The sequence below is a fragment of the Gallus gallus genome, chromosome 3 (assembly GCF_016699485.2).
Source record: "Gallus gallus isolate bGalGal1 chromosome 3, bGalGal1.mat.broiler.GRCg7b, whole genome shotgun sequence".
Lineage (NCBI taxonomy): Eukaryota > Metazoa > Chordata > Aves > Galliformes > Phasianidae > Gallus > Gallus gallus.
Genome location: NC_052534.1, coordinates 55,556,955 through 55,576,226, shown reverse-complemented (window position 1 = coordinate 55,576,226; position 19,272 = coordinate 55,556,955).

Here is a 19,272-nt window from a genome sequence, read left to right as displayed (position 1 = left end):
GAAATCTGAACTTCCCTACACGTCAGAAGAATCTGAATTCAGGTGTTGTAATGGAAGGTTTCTAATATAACTTATACCAGCATCTTGAAGTTAACAGCATTACTTGCCTCAGTTGAAGTATGAGCTCTAAATATGTGTATCCTCCAATCTTCTTTATCAATGCTGATGACTTCGAAGACTCAGCTCTCAGCAGACATCAGAGTTTATAGACATCTCATCTGAAGCTGGACCCCATCTTTTCCTGCTGTTGATCCTATTCAGGGAGAATGGTGGCACTTCTCTATAAACACAACATTTCCAGGATGTCTGCTTTCTTCAAGTTGGAATCTATAGTCCAGTAATTCTCTTCTGACAGTATGAAGTTAATATACATGTTATATTTAGGGGAAACAGCTGAAGGGTAAATGTAATGTGTAAATATATTGCAGTATTAACTGATTTCTAACTCGTCTTTTGTCACATGTAAGAAGAAACAAGTTCATAATTACCATAAGTTTTATTCAGTCAGGTCTATCAATAGAAGGGATGAGTTTCACACTGTTGAGTTTCCTGAGCAATGCACTTCAATTAAAAAGAAGGAATGAAGCTGACCCCTGGCTGTTTTTGCAATGCTTCTGTACTTGTAATTGTGCCAAAGTCTTGGACAGTGGTATCTGTCTAATGCAGTCTTTTAATTCCTAAAAGCATTGCAACTGGTCCCACCATTTTTTACATAGATGTTCAAGAAGACCCTGGAGCAGAGCTCATCTGTCAGCAGCAATTGCAGTTCTTTGAGCCTCTATTGTGAAGAACTGTACTGTTGTCTTTTGAGCATCTCTTAACACTAGGTTTTAAACTGTTCAGCTCACATTATTAATGACTTTCCACCAGTATTGACTCACCAATGTTGTACACCTGGTGCTGTCATTCAGCTCCCAAAAGCACATAAAGATTATGGGATCTTACTGTTCTGACTGCTAACAAGCCAAGAGATTCATTCTATCATTCATTTAGTTAAGTTGTAGTTCTCTAAAAAAGCAAAATGACTTCAGCTAACAAAATATTTATGTGCCTTAAAATTTGTCTGCTGAATTACTGTAGGTTGAAAATAACTATTCTGGTCCACAAATTGTACAGTTAGCTCACAGTTTGGTGTAGGAAAGCTTAAAGTGAGACAACATTTTCAGTGAAGTGAATATCTTCACATATCAAGAAAAGGAATCATTTTCTATGCAGGAGTCAATTGCATGTTTTGCAGAGCATTTCACATACCTCTGGGAATCAAAATGAAGGTATGCCTACACTGCAGCCACTAACTTAACTTCCCATGAGCAAATTAGATAGCTCCATGCTGCCCTGTGTGCCCATACCTTAATATCTGCCTAAGAAGACTGACAAGTGACTGACAAGTAGTATGGCAGTGGCTGACAAAATCCTCTGATGAATGAAGCAGCATTGTTGATGGCAAAACAGACTAATGGTATGAAACCTTAATTTTTCTGCAGAGTAACTTCTCCTTTTATTTCAGTACTGTCTGTCTTTTAATGGTTCATTTGAATTGTGCTGAATAATTAAACTGCTCCTTTAATCCAGGCCCAGATGTTCCCTCGCTTGAGTCCTGCGACATCCATTCACATATCACAACCTCTTCATCCTGAGCCAGCTTCATTTCCTACCCTAATGCTCAGCAGTCACTGCCAGCAATGTCATTCCCCAATACCAGTGCAGAGAGAGCTCTGTGGGTTTAGATGACTATGCAGCAGATGTCATCCCATTATAAAGGAGAAAGATGCATAGAAAGAATTCCTTATACAAGGAGAATGGTTGGCTAAATATCTTTGCAAGTACTATGGAAGTGCATTTCTTCCTTTGAGAAAAAAAATACCAGTAATAGGTTATAGCAACCAAAGACAACACATCCAATCGGGAAACATTTTTTATAGTATTCTTTGCTCTGAACTTCCTGTATTACAACCCTTCTGGAGACTGCCTTTTTAACAAGGAACAGTACACGGGTATCAGCACTTTACACAAGCACTTTACAGAGGCACCCATTTCTAGCTTGCTATCTGGGCTGCTATAATGCAGATTTCACAAGAGAGGAAATTGTGAGGAAAAACTGCAACAGCTCATGCTCTCCCTTTTCTCTTCTATTTAAAAGGGAGAGTTTTTTACTGAAGGAAAGTGAGCAGATACATACCAGGTAAAATCAATCAATTCCGCTGTGTGCAGCCAGCCTTAGTTATGTATGAAATCATTACACCTATGATAAACATGGGTTGGAGAGCCACAGGGTTTTCTGAGATTTCATGAAACGTTACCACCATTTTTGCATTAAAGTTTCTCTTTGCATTTCACTGCTAATTTATTTCTCAATTGTCTGTTTTCTTCTAGACAAACGCTGAATACCCTACTGCCTCTCTACTGTCATATGCATTCACCTCTGAATTTGAGATAATTATGTTACTTACCATAATTGCCCGTCCCTTGCTAATGGCTATGGTTATTGCATGGAAAAAAAGCCATTTATGTACTTAGAAAATCTGTTAGGCATAGGGCAACATTAGGCAGGATTCAAAGCCCAGTTTCCTCATGTGAGTACTTTCTGCAGCATCTGTCCACCAAGGATCTCTCTGAGCTTCCCTACCTGCTCATGCAAGGCACACAGAACCCCTGACAGGAAGAGAAGAAAGTGTCTTACCACCCATGCAGCACTTCATGCTAGGGAGGGCATATTCTGCCAACAACATAACCACCTTGACCATCACCTTTCCCACCACACCTTCAGATCCCAGAGCCAGCAGAAAGTAATGAAATAGCTGTTGGAGTAAGGAGAGTTCTCCCAGTAATGAGAGAAAGGAGCTTGGTCCACATATTTTCAAGTGAGGAGACATGGATCCAAAAATAGATACTTTATCAAAGTATGAATCTGATGCTGAGTACCTCGAGAGCTCTCCAGTCTCCAGGGTCAGAACTTCAGTGAAAAACTTCCTCAGCAATGTCCAATATCTGCGCCAAATGAGACATGTTCATGACCCCTCTCCTTCACATCTAAGAGACCCTCTGCTGAGCAGAAGGGAGCCAGCCAGACCCCAGCAAGCTTCTTCAGTTGGTGAAGTGCACTGGTATTGCAGATAAAATGTCAGGATTTTTTCCTAGAAGATGCCACACCTCTCAAATTCTACTGAAGTCATCCAGAGTCAGAACAATTCTGCACTGCTCAAAGTTCAGGCTCTGCATTAAGGATAATGGATCTACAGCCTTTGGGGAAGGTACTATCTGTCAGTACTGTAGCAGAGTACCTTCAAACACAAGCACATGTCTCATCAGAGTAGAGATTTGAATATACATGCTGATTTTCTTCTGGATATACTACAGTGTTTCATGACAAATATCAGCTATGGCAAATATCAGATTTTTTCACACACTTAATCAGGCAAGAGAAAGAATATGGTTGTCTGAGCATAGGATGATGATACAGTAGTTTTCTGATGGTCAGACCTCTGGTTATTTGATGAAGAAGGGTTGATGCATGATACTCCCCAGTATTTCTGCCATCAGCTCTAAGGATGGGCATCATGTCTGCCAGAATCAGTTCCTACAGGGCTGTTAATTCTCTGTATAGGCATGTGGATCATATGCATTTTCATTTCTTTTTTTTTCACAACATAACATTGATGTAAGCGGCAACTTTATGACAATGAAGATCACAGAAAGACTTTACAGTTGTGTCATATTATGCTCTCTTAGTGTCCTTGTAAAACAAAGATGTGAAATCAAGTAGAACACTGTTGCATTTCTCTATTCATGCATTAAGGAGTCAGTTCCTGAGCACAATCTGTGAGGGAAAATACAAATTCTGGGCTGCTTCGGGTTCTCATTTTGAGGTTATTATTCCAAGTGCAATCCTCAGAAATAAGATACCAGAACTATTGCTGTTTTTCTGTAGGATGCCTGACTAGTAATTATTTGGAAACATTGGAAGCTGTTGTTTTTGTATCCGAGTGCTAAATGACCCTGGTCTTCTCCTTATTTAAGAGAAGAAAAAAAAATCCCAGTAATCCAGCCTCAAAAAGGAGAAAGGCTTTTACTTCCTTATTTTGCTCCTCTCCAACTACTTTGCATCATTCTGCCAGTGATAAAGAGGGAGGCAGATTGAACTTAGGGCCCAAAATGACAGAGTTTAACAAGAGCAGTAAAACCAATTCAGAGAGTACAAAAATCTATAAAGACTTCAGTGTTGAAGTCTCCATATAGAACTGAAGACGCAGAAATGAGATTCTTTTATGCACTACCCTCTCTTGCAAGATACAACTCACAAAACTTCGGTATATAGAATGTTCACTAAACTATTGCTGTTAAAGATTTTGTTTTAACATTAAGCACTTTATACTAATGGTACTCTTCAAATCCATGAGAAAAGACAGGAAACATCTCAAACGAGACTCAAAGATCCCACATTTCCTCTGAACCTCCTCTTCTCCCAGTTATACCAGTACAAATGTAGTACTATATATTTAGTGGAAGTACACCATTGCCCTTAAAGCTCTAGCTTTTTACAGCTATCTCTGCTGGATGAAGCATTTCCACAGGACTGGTCCAGCATGTCTCAGTGTGGTGCCTGAATTTTTTAAAATATCTTTTTTAAGCCTATGCTATCAAATTAATCAGTGGAATTCTCAGCCACTGGAACTGAGTTGTCTGTCAGTGTAATTATTAATGCCATCCACAGCTTGATTTGGGATAACAACCGCTCTTCCTGTAGCTGTATTCCCTGGGAGCAAGTTCTACGCATGGTCTAAGAATTGCTACGGGCCAGGGGCCACTACCAGAAAGTTTTGCAGCCACTCTACCTTGGAGGTACAAGAGGGTCTAATTTAGACACAAGCAATGTCAGACTGGTCTTGGTGCCAGAGAGTGGTCGCAGGCACATTTAATTTGTTTTTACTGATGTAGCTTCTGGGAGTCCAGCAGTTCCCTCAATGGAGGAAGCACCCCACAAGGACTACTGTAAGTCTGCACAGACACTCTGCTGAGAATGGCTTTTGTCGGGCTGTCATTGGCTGGATGTTAGTCAGAAATGAATTCTGAAGTCATCTCACTTTCTGAATGCTACAGCTGCTAATCCTTTTGTAAAGGTCTGAATCAGCTCCTTACATTAAAATTGAAATTCTAATGTTGGCTCCGGGCAGAATTAGTTTCCCTAAACACACTTCAGCGTATTCTTTCTTTATTGTTATTTTATTACCAAGATTTTAAATAAAATCAGCAAAACTGCACCGTAGGATGAAAGAAACATTTCCACCCCTCCCTGGCTCTCCATGGTGGCCGAGATTTATGATGTTCATCTCCACTGTGTTTGGTTCATAGACAGGGAGGAACTGTCCATTCATCTTTTTTAATAGACGTAGATAAAGCTGTTTGATTCTGACCATATTTAGTCTCACAATAGTTCTGAAATACTTTTTCAAAGCTACGGCACATTTACACCAGGAAACTGCTATCAGTCAATGATATTCAATATCCACTACATTGTGCACATCTGTCTTTCCACATTGGGTCAGTAAAAAGAAGATCATTTCAAATAAATTTATCTTGCAATGAGAAAATAAATAAAACTTCTTGTCACTTTCAAGAATAAAAGTATGTTTTAGTATAGCAACAAGTATGATCTCTCTTAAAAAAATGGTGATCTTTTTCATATTCGCGCACACTATCCCATCCATCAAACATCAGAAAGTGGTGAAAAAGAAAACTTCAGCCAAACCAGACTTGCCCTTGACTAGATCTTCTGGAGCACTGAGCCCTTGGCAACCGAGCAAACCTTCCACCTCCTTCTCTATGGAAGGCAGGCTGGAGGGGCAATGGAGGGAAGGCAGGCAGGACAATGTTCATACAGTGGTGCCACCCAACACCATTCTGCTTTGGTCATACCGTTCAAATGCCTGTGAAAGTTGCTCTGAGGCAACAGCCTCAGAGAATAAACATTACAAGGGAATCCTGTCCGGTTTATATGCAGATCTGTTTGCTTGTTCATGTCATGTGCTCTCACACGTGCATATATGTATACATTTCCATAGGCAACACTATATGGCATGTTGTGCCACTAGAGGGTGGTTGACAGGAAGTGGCCATCAGAGCCTGGCTCCTTCTCCCAGCAGAGAGGAAGCTGCCCGCTTTATGTGAAGGGCTGACTTTCACCAAAGATTGTCCTTGAAGGCAATCAGGAAGCATAAGGATAGCTAACCTGATCATAAGCGGGTCACTGAATTGCGTTATGATTAGGCATTGTAGAAATGTTTTGTCACTAGTTAAAATTCTAGTTCCATAGGAATGACTGAAATTATAGGGATTAATTTTTTATGTGTAATGTTTGACAGTGAGAGAGTGCTATAAAGAAAACCGGTTCTGCTTCAGTACCACAAGCTTTCTACATTTTCCTCCTATAAATTATCATTAGTGAGGACACATGGTTTTAAAGAAACTGTTTTCTGGAACAGTCTGGGAGTTTATAAACTCAAGCATAAAACAAAAAATCAAAATGATCACTAGGTTTGCAAGTGAAGCTAAGTAAGAAAAGGAGCTTTTGAAACCCCTGCAGGCAGATTTACAAAAATAAGGCAATCCTCAGGGACATGGCTGACAGTCCTTCCTTTTAATCCCCAAGCCTGATTTTGCGAATTTTAAATTTTGATGTAGTGCTCACAGAAGGTTGTTTAGAGGGAACTATGATTAAAATATCAGTAAGGCATTAAAGCCTCTAACATGCTGCATAGAGTAATGAAGCTAAAATACTTTCCTATTAATTGGGTTGTAAGGTGAACACGTGCGTAGACTACCTACAGAATTTGGCTTTTTTGTCATTATTTTCCTTGAGAAACAAAGCCATTAGCAAAAACAAGTGACTGAAACATTGTCATGCTCCTTCTGTCATCAGTGCTGAAGACCCTACATTGTGCTCAGCCCTCCATCACAGAGGTATGACAGGATATGATGTAAGGTGCAGAGCTCAAAACTAGTTCCTCTCACACTGTTCTCTTATCTGGCAATACTCACCTTCCATTGGAGCTTGTCAGGTCCTCTAGCTTTTCCTTCCCATCCCAGCTGGAAGCAAACAGCAAAGCTCCACCATGACAATATGGTGGCAGCAGGAGCAAGTCAGGCTCAGTCAGTCCATTAGTGCTGATTGCCTTCCCGGCAGGCAGCTCATGAAGGGTATGCTCAGACTCCTACCAGCAATTTAAGCAATCTGGTCTGCTACTAGCACATTTTCATTATCAGCAGGAGCAAAGAGCTGGATTTCACCGTCACCCAGTTCTGCCCCTGGCATAATAGTCATTATGAGATGCAAGCTGAAATCAATAACATTTAATAGGAGAAAGTGTAAAAGTAAGCAAAGGGCTAGTGGTCAAATTCTGAGGTTAAGTACTGACTTTTCCAGCTACAGGTAAATGTATAGGTACATAAGTTTAGCATTAATTCATCTACCATCTTGAGAATTTTTAGCATAATTCTGTATCTCCAAAGGCATTTCCAAAGGGAAGGATGAAGATCAACTTAATAGGATAAGAAAAGTTCTTCTGGAAAAGAAGAGATATGTTTTATACTGTGGGAGAGTAGAGATGTACAACTGTGCTCATTTATTTTAAAGCAGGGTTTATGGCAAAGCAAAACACTAGGGAAAACTGAAGCGTGCACACAGTTATCAGTATAAAATCTTCTCATTTACTTCCTACTGTGTAATTTATTCGTCTCATGGAATAAGTGTACATCGAAGAAGCAAGTAAAAATGTGTTTTATCAGAGTTCAATCAGTGTTGTGGAAAAAGAAAAAGACATCTTTATCCTTTAGGCAGTCCTTCTTAGTTGTAAACACAGTCCAACAGTCTTACAAGGTTGCTCACTGCGATTTCTACAAAATAACAAGTACGAACAATGTTCACAGTGATGAATTTTCAAAGGGCCAGAGAAACTGAGGTGTCTGTGTTAATCCCCGCTTACCACCACCCATCCTCTGAAGGCGCAGCAGACACAACCAGCTCCGTTGCTGGGCAGGATACAGCTCCCAGCTCGTAGCTTCCCACACCACTGTCGCCAGCACTGTGTTTCCTTCAGCTCCTTTCAAGCAGGACTCAGTGAATTCTCAAAGCTTAAGGTATTTCCCCCGAGGTTTGCTCCAATCTTCCAGAGGACTAAAAGGTTCACAGTGCCTCAGGTGACCCTTGGTGTGCCTGAAAAGCACTGTGATTTATTCTCTGCTGTTGGCCAGTATCTTATTCCCAAAAACCATTCATTACTATTCTTCTGATCAGCTCACTGCAGGTTGAACAAGGGCCTGACCTGTAATTCCGTCTTGCTCTTCCAACACACCAGATTTTTCTCATTGCAGCAGGCAAGAAATACCAGCTCAGGTATATGAAATGTTCAGATACCAAAGTATTCAGAAAACTTTAAATGTTACACATAGTTGACAAGGTCTCCTGTACAAATCACAAGAGCCCTGCAAGTTCTGTTGGTGGTCTGTAGGATGGTCAATGTGCAGGTAAAGTCTGAGCAACACTGAGAGAAAAGGCATGTGATAAGGACAGTCCCTGTTTCTTTAATGATTATATGGTAGTTGGGGAATCCAATCACTCTATTTCCGTTTTCCTTCTCCAGCACAATAAAAAGGAACTTCAGGCAGCAGAGAATAATGTCTAAAGAATTTCATTCCTGCATTTCTAATGCCTGGGAAAAGTTTTGAAACCCCACTGCCTAAGGAGAATGCTATTTTCTACCAAACATACGTTGCTGCTGACGATGGCAAAGCACTGAGTATTCAACCCTTGCTTTTATCCAATTCCCTTCTGTAATCTCCTGGATAAGAGCAAGCAAAGCTTTTAGTTTTAGACCCTTCATATCCTCCCAGGAAATTAAAAGATGCAAAAATCCACCATGGGATGCTCTGGGGTTTAAAGGAGAAATAATGAACACTTGTTAGTGAGAAAGGAAGAAAAGCCTGAAGAACCTGAGGACAGAACTGTAAGGAAAGACAAAAATGAATTTTGAGACCAAGATATTGGCCAACATCAGTGAATAGATCATTATACATATGGCCTTGAGGGATTCCACCCTAAGGAGGCAGCAGAGGAAGTTTTTGCAAAACAGGAGGGAGACATAAAGATTTTGACCTATTTCTTCCTCTCACGAGGAAATAGAAGCAACATAATAAGGACAGCTTCACAGCAAAGGACAGCACAAGCCCATCAGGCCTGCACAAAATCTGGACAGGATGATCAGGGTTTTCAACTGAACTTAATTTCAAGGAAAGAATTTTCTTTGAAGAGCCACACAAATTTGGCATCTTTTCATTTTTATTGTTGCAAGTTATTTGCAACAGAAACAAAGAACAATGAAAGAGGATATAGACGGTTGTTGAAGGAATTCAATATTGGTTATAGCTATGAACACCAATGATTACCAACATGTTTTAAGTTTCCTACTTGTGGAAGGCATTTGATGTCTTGTCCTAAATGCTCATGCTCATGTTGCCCACTGCAGCCCACCTGTGGTCCTCGGCTGCTGGGAAGCACAGTGTGACATTTGCCAGTGGCCCACGGAGACCACGCAGACCTGAGCAGCAGGTGCTGCCTGCAAAAGTGAACACCATCAGTGCACCTTGAACCTCTCAGAACTGACCTCCTAATGGAATTGGAGGAGTGGAAAAAAGAGAGGTGCTTTTAGGAGACGCTGAGGCAGTGTCCAGGGAGAAGCCCAGGTATAGCTTATAGGGGAACAGTTCATTTCCTCTCTCTACCACTTGTGATTTCTTCATAAAAAGGTGTTGTGAGCAAATTATAGGAATTCAGAAAAAGTCACAATCAATAGTGTTTGTACTTTTGTGTCCAAAGAGCTAATTTCCCAACATTGAAGAAAATCAGGAACATGCTGACTGGTAATGATGAAATCTTTCCAATCAATTTATAACAAAGAAGTAGGAATGTAAGAGAGAAAGAGAAAGGGAGAAAGAGAGAAAGTAAGAGGAAGGAAGGAAGGAAGGAAGGAAGGAAGGAAGGAAGGAAGGAAGGAAGGAAGGAAGGAAGGAAGGAAGGAAGGAAGGAAGGAGGGAAGGAGGGAAGGAGGGAAGGAGGGAAGGAGGGAAGGAGGGAAGGAGGGAAGGAGGGAAGGAGGGAAGGAAGGAAGGAAGGAGGGAAGGAAGGAAGGAGGGAAGGAAGGAAGGAAGGAAGGAAGGAAGGAAGGAAGGAAGGAAGGAAGGAAGGAAGGAAGGAAGGAAGGAAGGAAGGAAGGAAGGAAGGATGGAAGGAAGAAAGGAAGGAAGGAAGGAAGGAAGGAAGGAAGGAAGGAAATAGAGAAATATTCTCAGATCAGTAGTTTAAGATGAAACATACAAAAAAGAAAAAAAAAAAGGCCAAGAAGAGCTAAATGAGATGCTAGTTGTGAATTAAATTTCAGTTAATGATGAAAACTTCAGAAGTGTATTAGCTTTGTATTAGTACTAAAAAAAAAAAAGGAGGTAACCCACTTAACAATAATTGGCATATTTCAGGCAAAATTATGGCAGAGCTGGAGCAGTTTATTACTAATAATTTAAATAGAGTGCAGTAGGAAGAAGAGTTTTGTCAAACAAACCTAATACTGCATTTCAATGAGATTTCACTTTTCTTTGATAACATTGCCAATATTTGTATACAGCATTTTGACAGTATCGAGAGAAGTAGTGATACCAACTTTTGCTGGAGAAAACGTGCCAATAGCCAGCCAAGCCCATAGGCAATAGCAGGATTGTCAGGCAGGGAACAGCACGTGTGTTTTCAAATGTGTTGTAGAATTGGGTTACGAATTCAGGCACGGGCTAAGAATGGGACTTTTGTCACCCTTCATGTTGTGAGAGTTACATGCTTTCATTTAGGTGTAGAATTAAGGGAATCATGGAGTATGGAAATGGAGTTTTCTGTAAAAACTCATGAGGACACAAGAAACTTAGCAGAAGTGACTGTGATAATGGCAGGAAAATGGAAAAAGAAAAAAGGAGTGAATGGTGAAATAGGCTGAAGCAGCAAATTAACAGCTACTTCAGGGAATAGGTCAGTCAATTAAAAGTAAACTGTGTGAAAGTTTTATAAATTAACAAATTTATGTCAGCTTCATAAGTCTTCCCCATGTCACTAAAAATCTCAGCTAGTAAGAAAAATCCTAGAGGTCTGTGCCCAGCTGGGAAATGAGCATTTCATTGCACACACAATCAAAACTCTGCAGGGAATGGCACCTGGGGGACATAAACAGGGAAGCAGGGGAACATGTGGTACCTTACAATGCTCCCTAAGGATAGAAGTCCAAATAACCCAAGCCAAAGCAGATCCACAGCTGTCAGCTGAATGTAAAAGAGATTTGCTGCAGATAAGATCTGAAGCGCTCTCACTTTACCAGGGGAGAGATGGCTGACCTGACTGCAGACCCAGAGGGAGCTGACAACACTTGTGAAGCTGAGTTCACAGCTAGGCTCAGATGCAATTGTTAGGCAGCAGTAGTGGGGACTTTCTACACGTCTCCATGGAGAATTTACCTAGATTTTGAGATTTGTATTTTTAAGAATGACTAATGCTATTCTGCCTTTACAGCTAAATGTGCAAGGATGTGATTTCTCCCAGCACTGATTTGTGAAACATTTATTATACACATATGCATATATAGCCACTGATTACCGAACAAAAAAGTAACCTTCCATTTCCATCTACAGAACAAATCTGCCTCTGTAATCAATAAAAGCCTGTTAAATATTAGTGAAGAGAGAACAAATGGAGGAAATAACACACCGGAAAAATCCCGCTTAGATTTCAATCAGCTGCCAAAAGCCTTCTCTTTTTAACCCATGGTATCCGGGAACACAGCATGCTGTTTGGCACTGCCATTTTTCTCCATTATTTCAACACTGACTTTTTGAATGCCTGCAGCAGGCTTATGGAAAACATTAGTGACAAAAGAGATTTCTGAAAAGACCTTGCCTTGTATGGAAGATCCTAATTCAATACAGATATGCAGTAAATGTGATTCAAGAGGGCCACATACATTCTTACATTTTTATTTGTAATCACAAGCCCAGCAGGAGAAGACAAAAAGGTTATTTTCCAAACAGAATTTTAGTGGAGAAGTGGGGAAAACTGACTGAAACTGGTAAAAACACTGCTTCTCACCAGTATTGTCTTCTCATCACCTCGGGTTCACTCTCCTGCCTCTATTCTTCCAGCTGTTATTCCTATATTTAACACATTCAGACTGCAGAACACCGCCCAGCAGCGAGCACCTCCAGACTGGCTTTAACCAGCACAGGGAGCAGGGCTTGCCCAGGCCCATGACCCAGCTATCGACCCGTGCAGCAGCACTGTCCTTGTGCCCAAGACTCCCTAATGGGAGACTGAAACAGTCCATGGTGAAGCCACATAGCTTGCAGTTGCAGGACACAAGTCCTGTTCATTTGTCATTTCAGCAAAGCAGACTGTTACAGCCCTTCCAAAATTCAAAACCTGTAGAAGAGCTGAACCAGTGGTTCCACTATGCCTCCTTTCTCACCCAGTTCTCCTAGTAAACTGTTTACAGAAGTACAGCCTGTCTACAGAGGTGTAAGAAGGGTTTTTGAGAGGGAATATTTTCCATTCAGTGGACCTCTGTGGTGTAACTATTAACATGATGTGGAGATTAAACCCCAGAGGGTCGTGCAGCCACATACCATTGCTCATTAACTACCCACAGCAACACAGGAAGCAAACCAAAGCCTTACTCTCAGATTTTTTAATCCGGATAATTTGGCATTTAATGGCTAGGAAATGCACTCTCAGGAAAAGGAATTTTGCTAGTCACTGTGCTCACAGGAGAATGGAATGTTAAAGAGGAAAAACAATTCATATTTTAGAAATTGCTGCAGTGCCCCTGAATTTAGCAGAGCTCTACCAGTCTGCATATGCTTAGGCTCTGTCTGCCAGAGCCAGATGTGCCCAGCTCCCACACTGAACCAGTGAGCCACACTGCTCACTCCCTAAGTCCTCATGTTGTCCCACAGGTGATCAACCTATCTATCCCTGCACAGCCCTCTGTGGCATGAATGTTGAAATGAAACAGCACTCACTGATGATAAGGGAGCACAACCTCATTTTTGTACAGAACTGGTGCCATGGTGCTGCTTGGAGTAAGTGGGGAAGTGAGGTGTGCTTCGAAGGAAGGAAAACACAAGCAGCAAATTACAGACACTAGAAGCCCCCTTAAAGAGTCACCTGAGCTGATTTTGTGAGCCGCTGTGTTTGCCTGACACCAGGTACACACGGAAATGCTCAGCTGATTAGGAAAAAAGGCTGGATCTGACAACTCCACGTGATGAAGAAACACATGTCCTGAGGAGGCTGTCCCTGCTTCAGCACAAGAAAGCTCATTGTGAAACGCCATGGGGTGAGTGGGAGAACAAAATTCCAGAACCATTCACAAAATGCAGTTGCATATTGATCGCTCCCCAACAGGACTGCACAAGCACTGAGTGCGCGGGTTGCTCAAAGGAGAAAGTAAGCAGAAAAGTAAGTTCTTTTGCAACACAGAACCTGCTCTTCTGAATGGTCAGTTTACCTACTGCATGAGGTTGCCCACTGCAGCTATAGTTGCTTAATTCCTTCAAAAATTACTCAAATTCCTGGGCTTTAAAACTACAGAAACAGTGAAAATTTCCAAATCAACTGTTAAACTGTACTATATTTACTTTAGCTCATGTGCTTCTAATAATGGAGATTCTGCTGTTTTTCTAAAGAACTGTGCAGGCTTTTAGTTATATAACACCAAATTCAGGAAGATTTGACCTTGTTCTGTGCAACAAAAACATATGGTAGGGAGCCATCTCTAAGACCCATGGCCCATAGTTTAAACCTTGCACGAGATTCAGCTGTATAAACAATGTTCATTCTCCTCTGGAGAGTTACTGAGTGAGTTTAGCAGTAGCCTTTCTCCAAAGGATTTGGTTTCATGGCCCACAGTGCCCACAGCCACATACTGGCTCACACAGGGGAGAAACCTGCAGTGTACTCTGTTAAAAGGCTATCACATTAAGATAAGAGCAGATAGGAGCAGATCCAAGTGCAGATATAAACTTTCTGCTCCTTGGACTTAAACTTGGACTACTCAGTGCTGCAGTAAAGCAGAACTACTGGTGAAGGATCATCCACAGCACAAAATAATGCATCAGCCAGGTCCACGCAGACCAAAATGGAGCCCCTGTTAACCCTTCACCCAAGCTCCACGAAGAGCAGCTTCTTCAGCTTCTATCTGGATCAAGCAGACAAACATGAAGCAAAGTACAGCCATTTCACTTTGAAAAGATAATTTTAAAAAACAACTATTCTAAACCAAGGGAAATGGTGTTTCATATTAATGTAACAGTAAGTACACTGACACATTTTTTCTGTGATTCTGTGATGGCAAATTAAGTTTTGTGATAGTCCATGTGTACTAGGCAATAGGAACGGCTGACATTTTGGCTGACATTAGGCAGCAGAAGCCTCTGAAAATTATCAGATGCCTTTTAGCATCAGAATCTGGGTGCCAATATTAGAGCATATTAATTTAGTTGTTCAGATTTGGGGCACTAGGCTGTGGTAATGTGGTTTCAAACCTATAGGTAAATGAGCTCTCTACACCTCAGAAAGTACACCGATCTCCCTGCATTCACTCTATAAAAAAATCACAAAAATACAAGTAATGCTGTTAGGAGAGGCAACATGTGATTTAAATCAGACAATACAGTTAGGAGACAAAAGATCAGATGACCTTTCAGGCACACAAAATTTTGAATGGAAAGGAAATTCACTCTGTTTTTCTAGATACTGAGCACTTGCATCCTGAGCCACATCGCAGTGCTGTGTGTTGGTCTACAGCACAGCTCAAGGGAATTGAAAAAGTTATTTGCCATTTTTATGTGGCAGCTTCTGATGCTCTTTTGATAAACAGAATCACTGTCTATTAACCACCCTTCTTTACTTTAATCACTGAATCGTGCTTTCTGTTCTGGAACAACTTGATGAAGGGTGGGAGAGCTGTAACACAAACACCAAATGGTAGGACGCTGGCTCCAGTAACTCTTTACTAACAGATAAAGTGGTGATGAATTGACCCAGAGGAAAAAAATACACAGAAATATAGATGTCCATATCTGCTAGAGCAGTGAGGAGCAAATTGGAGGCAATCAAGGGTTATGCGTGCTCAGAATGTAGTCACACCAGACACAAAAGCACACAGACAGGGCAGGGAAAAGTTTTGCTGACACCGTGAGCATTTCAAGTATTAGCACATACTGTGATCACCGCAAGTACTTCTGATGATGAATACTGAAAATTTCTATGGTCCAAACTTAATTACTAAGCACTAGATAAGTTTATTTTTTTTTTTAATGGTAGTGAAAAGTCCTCTCCTATTTGATTCTAGTGTCTCCTAAATTGTTCCAGTACTAATTTAACATATTTCAGAATCGATCACTGAAATACAGAAGATCGTATTATCCTGTGCAATTGCACCACATACATGGTGTTTATTATATCAAAAGCTTTTCATCCAAGCACTAAAACCAGTTACAGAAGGCATAACATGTCCCAGAGCACTATGGGCTTGGTGGGGATAGAAACTGCTAGGCAATTTCTTGCTGCACAGTGCAGCAGTACCCTGGCTGCTCTGGGAAGCAAGAAGTATTGTTCAGAGCTAGAAATATGCAGAGGAGGAAAGCAGTTCTGTGCTGTCAAAGATCTCCTTATTTTTGGCTTTCACTGGAAATCTGCAAGCTGTAAAATGTGCAGTCAAGTGATTCTTCCTTCATATATAATAAACATAAATGCTTTCTTGCAGAAATCAGTGACTCAGGGAAAGGTTTGTTTGTTCTCCAAGTAATTTGGGAAGCCAGAGAAGAATGCTGCTGGGGAGTTCTTGGCATGAGTTTGCAGTGCGAAGACAACAGCATGCAATGGAAGTTGGGAAATACTTAGAAAATGTGAAAACAGATTGCCTTACATTGTTCCTGCCTAAAATGATCACCTCTCATCAGGAGGGAGCAGGGTACATGGACAAAGAAGGAGGCGCTGGGATTCACAAGTTCCAGCTATGCTGGTCTTTGCTTTGTTGTGGTACAGGGGTAGGAGATAGGGCAAGGAAAGGACACTGCTGCCTGCCTCTATACCCCCCAAAATATAGTTGTTTTAACTAACAGGAATATTTTTTATTGTACTATACTGTAGTAATAGCTCATGGGCAGCAGGGGAGGTACTTTTTGCCCCAGTGCTAAGCAGTACAGGAAAGAACATATTTAGAGACAGTCAATTTTTTTATTTTATTGAATTTTGCCCATTTGGCAAAACAGAAGTGGTCACTCACTGTTTTGACAGGAAGGAGGGAAGAGGGTGGAGTAGGGAAAAATGTAAAAGAGGGAGGAAGAGAAAGTGCATGAGAACAGACTCATGTAATGCTTCCCAAACTGTTCCAATTTTGATGAAAAGTGCCATGTTCACACAACTCAATTTGGTGAAAATCTTTGAAAAAGCTTGGTTTTCTCTCAGCATGGAACAACAGAATGTTTCAGGACCTCACCAGCTGACATAAAAGGGGACATCTACTTTCCAAGAGGTTCTAAATAGGGTTCTCTTGGTGCGTATCAAGCAGGGCCTGAATGTGAGTAAGCTGTTGATGTATAACTTACAACCTGGTTTATACCCTTGCAAAATCCTAAGCCATTATGATACTCACAGCCAATGTATTCACCTGTACCTTCAGGGGCAACTATCTAGATGCAAAGAAATTATTCCAAATCAGTTTCTTTAATTTAGTGTCCTGAAGCTACTATCTAGAGACATTGTAGTAAGCCATTGTTTTGCTCTCCTGAAAGGCACTTGAGCAGTGCAGGCAACCAAAAAAAGCCCACTGGGGGTTAGAGCTGAAGTTGAGAGGCAAAAGACCCTCAAAGTTCCCAGCTTCACAAAAACAACTGGAAGAAACTTTCCACCAGTAAATATTGTGTCAGCCTTCTGACTGCCCAGGATATTGGCTCTGGGTGCAATGGGTCATTTTCCATGTTAGCTCCATGCCTTTGAAGAACTTGCTCACCTATCTGCCGCCTGAGTTTGTGATTGACACTGGTGTAGTAAGAGCAGAGGCCAAAACCATAATCAAGTGTGATATTCACAAGTCCTAATGGAGCAGAACAGCTCAATTTATTCCTGCAGCCTTACTTCCAGATTACAAACCGTACAAGCAGACAGTACAAATGATTTCTGACTGAGATGAATTTCTACTTCAATTAAAAAAACAACAATAAAACCCTAATCTTGCAGCATCATAATTTGACTAGAAATTAATATCACAAAGAACATTTTTACCTCCATTTCTTAAGATGCAATGGAAATCCTAGAAAATCCAGAACTTTGGTTCAAAAGGCTTTTTTTTTCCTACATATATTGGTAATATTCTCGAAAATACATTCAAATCAACTAAATGCTATGATCTTTTCAATTCCATTTCCATGCACTTAAAAGAAAAAATGTACATAAGAATAAGAAGGAAGTTTTGGTTTTTGTTAGGGCTGCTCAGCAGTTTAGCCAAAGCAGCAAGTTCACGGTGACCACCAGTAAGTCACCACAGGCTGATGCAACATTACGAGAGACCATTTTCCATGCAATTGTTTGTCTTCTGTAACAACTATGAGCAAAGTTGCCTTGGTTCTATCAACTTACCCTGTTAATATCAACTGCAAAGCAGATCAAGGTCTTCAAAAAGTCAAAGGTCAATGTACTTTTTTTAAAGTAAAAATTCCACATTTTGAGATTGTGTCAGTTGAGCCATCCATGTCAGCTCAGCTCAGAGCACAGTGTGATGACAATGGTTGTGGAAAGAAGCCTCATTTCCACCCTCCTTACCCTATATCTCACACTATATATTCAAGCCAGGATGCTACTGGCCTTCTTGGCTACGTGGGCACACTGCTGGCTAGGGCACTGCTACGTAAACCTGCATGGGATGGGAGCAGAACTATGCATAACTGATGCATGCACAAGTGCTCATTATGTTCTGCACAACAGAGGGACTCTGTGCCCAAGATGGGTCATTACACCTTCCAGCAACCCATTTCACTCCAATTGCATGACCTGTGGGAGTCACAAGTGGCATGTTTGCACAAGCCAGTCTGTAAAAGAAGGCCAGCCAATGCTTATCTGCTGGAAACTGGGAAGCCCTGTGAGCTTGCTGGCACGAGGACACATTTGCTCTCAAAACGGGCACTGTTAGCAGCAAGATGTATCAGGTCAATAACCTTCAGTACTGTGCCAGTCTGCATTCTGATCACACTAGAATGGGCAGTCTTGCTAAATCTTTTCTACAGTTACATTGGGTAGATCTGCTATTGTGCCCAAAAAGAGCTGTGCAAATGCTAGGGTGAAAATTCTGATTGTCCTTTAAAAAATGACAAGGGACGTTCTCTTTGGCTATGTTCCTGCTTTCTCATTCTTGAAAACTTTCAATTACCTGTTTGATTAGGTCAAAAGTCCTATAGAAGATGGGGTTTATGCTTGCACTTGCAAGAATTTCATGTTCTACCTCACTATGTATTCACAGTAGAGATTTAGCTATAATTATATGCCTGTATTTGAGAGGAAAGGAACAGTATGTCTTATCTGATCCAAACTTTCAACCCTGAGCTACAGAGCTTGCATTCTCAGAGCTTGTATTCTCAGCCCTGAAAATGTAGGGTCAATCAAAGTTAGGAACAAGTTGGTGAAGTCATTTTGATTGATGATTGTGAGGTTTTTTTTGCAGTTCATTGACTCACTGAGCTCATGTAGTATCGGTGAGAGGTGTTTCTACAGGTATGAGTCGGTTCCTACAGCTGGAACTGGATGCCTGCAATCAAGTTAATACAAAATCTGATAGAAAGGGATTGCCAATCATACTTTCAACAGTAAAATGTGACCACAGATATCACTAGCAGTATTCTTGCCACATATCCCACAGAAATATTTCTCCTGACTAGCAGTGTGTTTCTAAGGAACTTGCTGGGAATCAGGAATCCCAGATATTTGGTAGCACTGGGTGTACGGGACATTCTGAGGAACTTGATGGCAATCAGAAATCCCAGATATTTATTTGGGGATTTGGATTACAGAGTTCAACTCTAGTATTTTCTGACATTAACAGAAACACACAGAGTGCATCAGCCACCTTGAACTTTTCCCATGCAAACTGACTCATTGGCACTAGTGATACTCTTTGAGATGCGTCTGAAAGTAAAAGG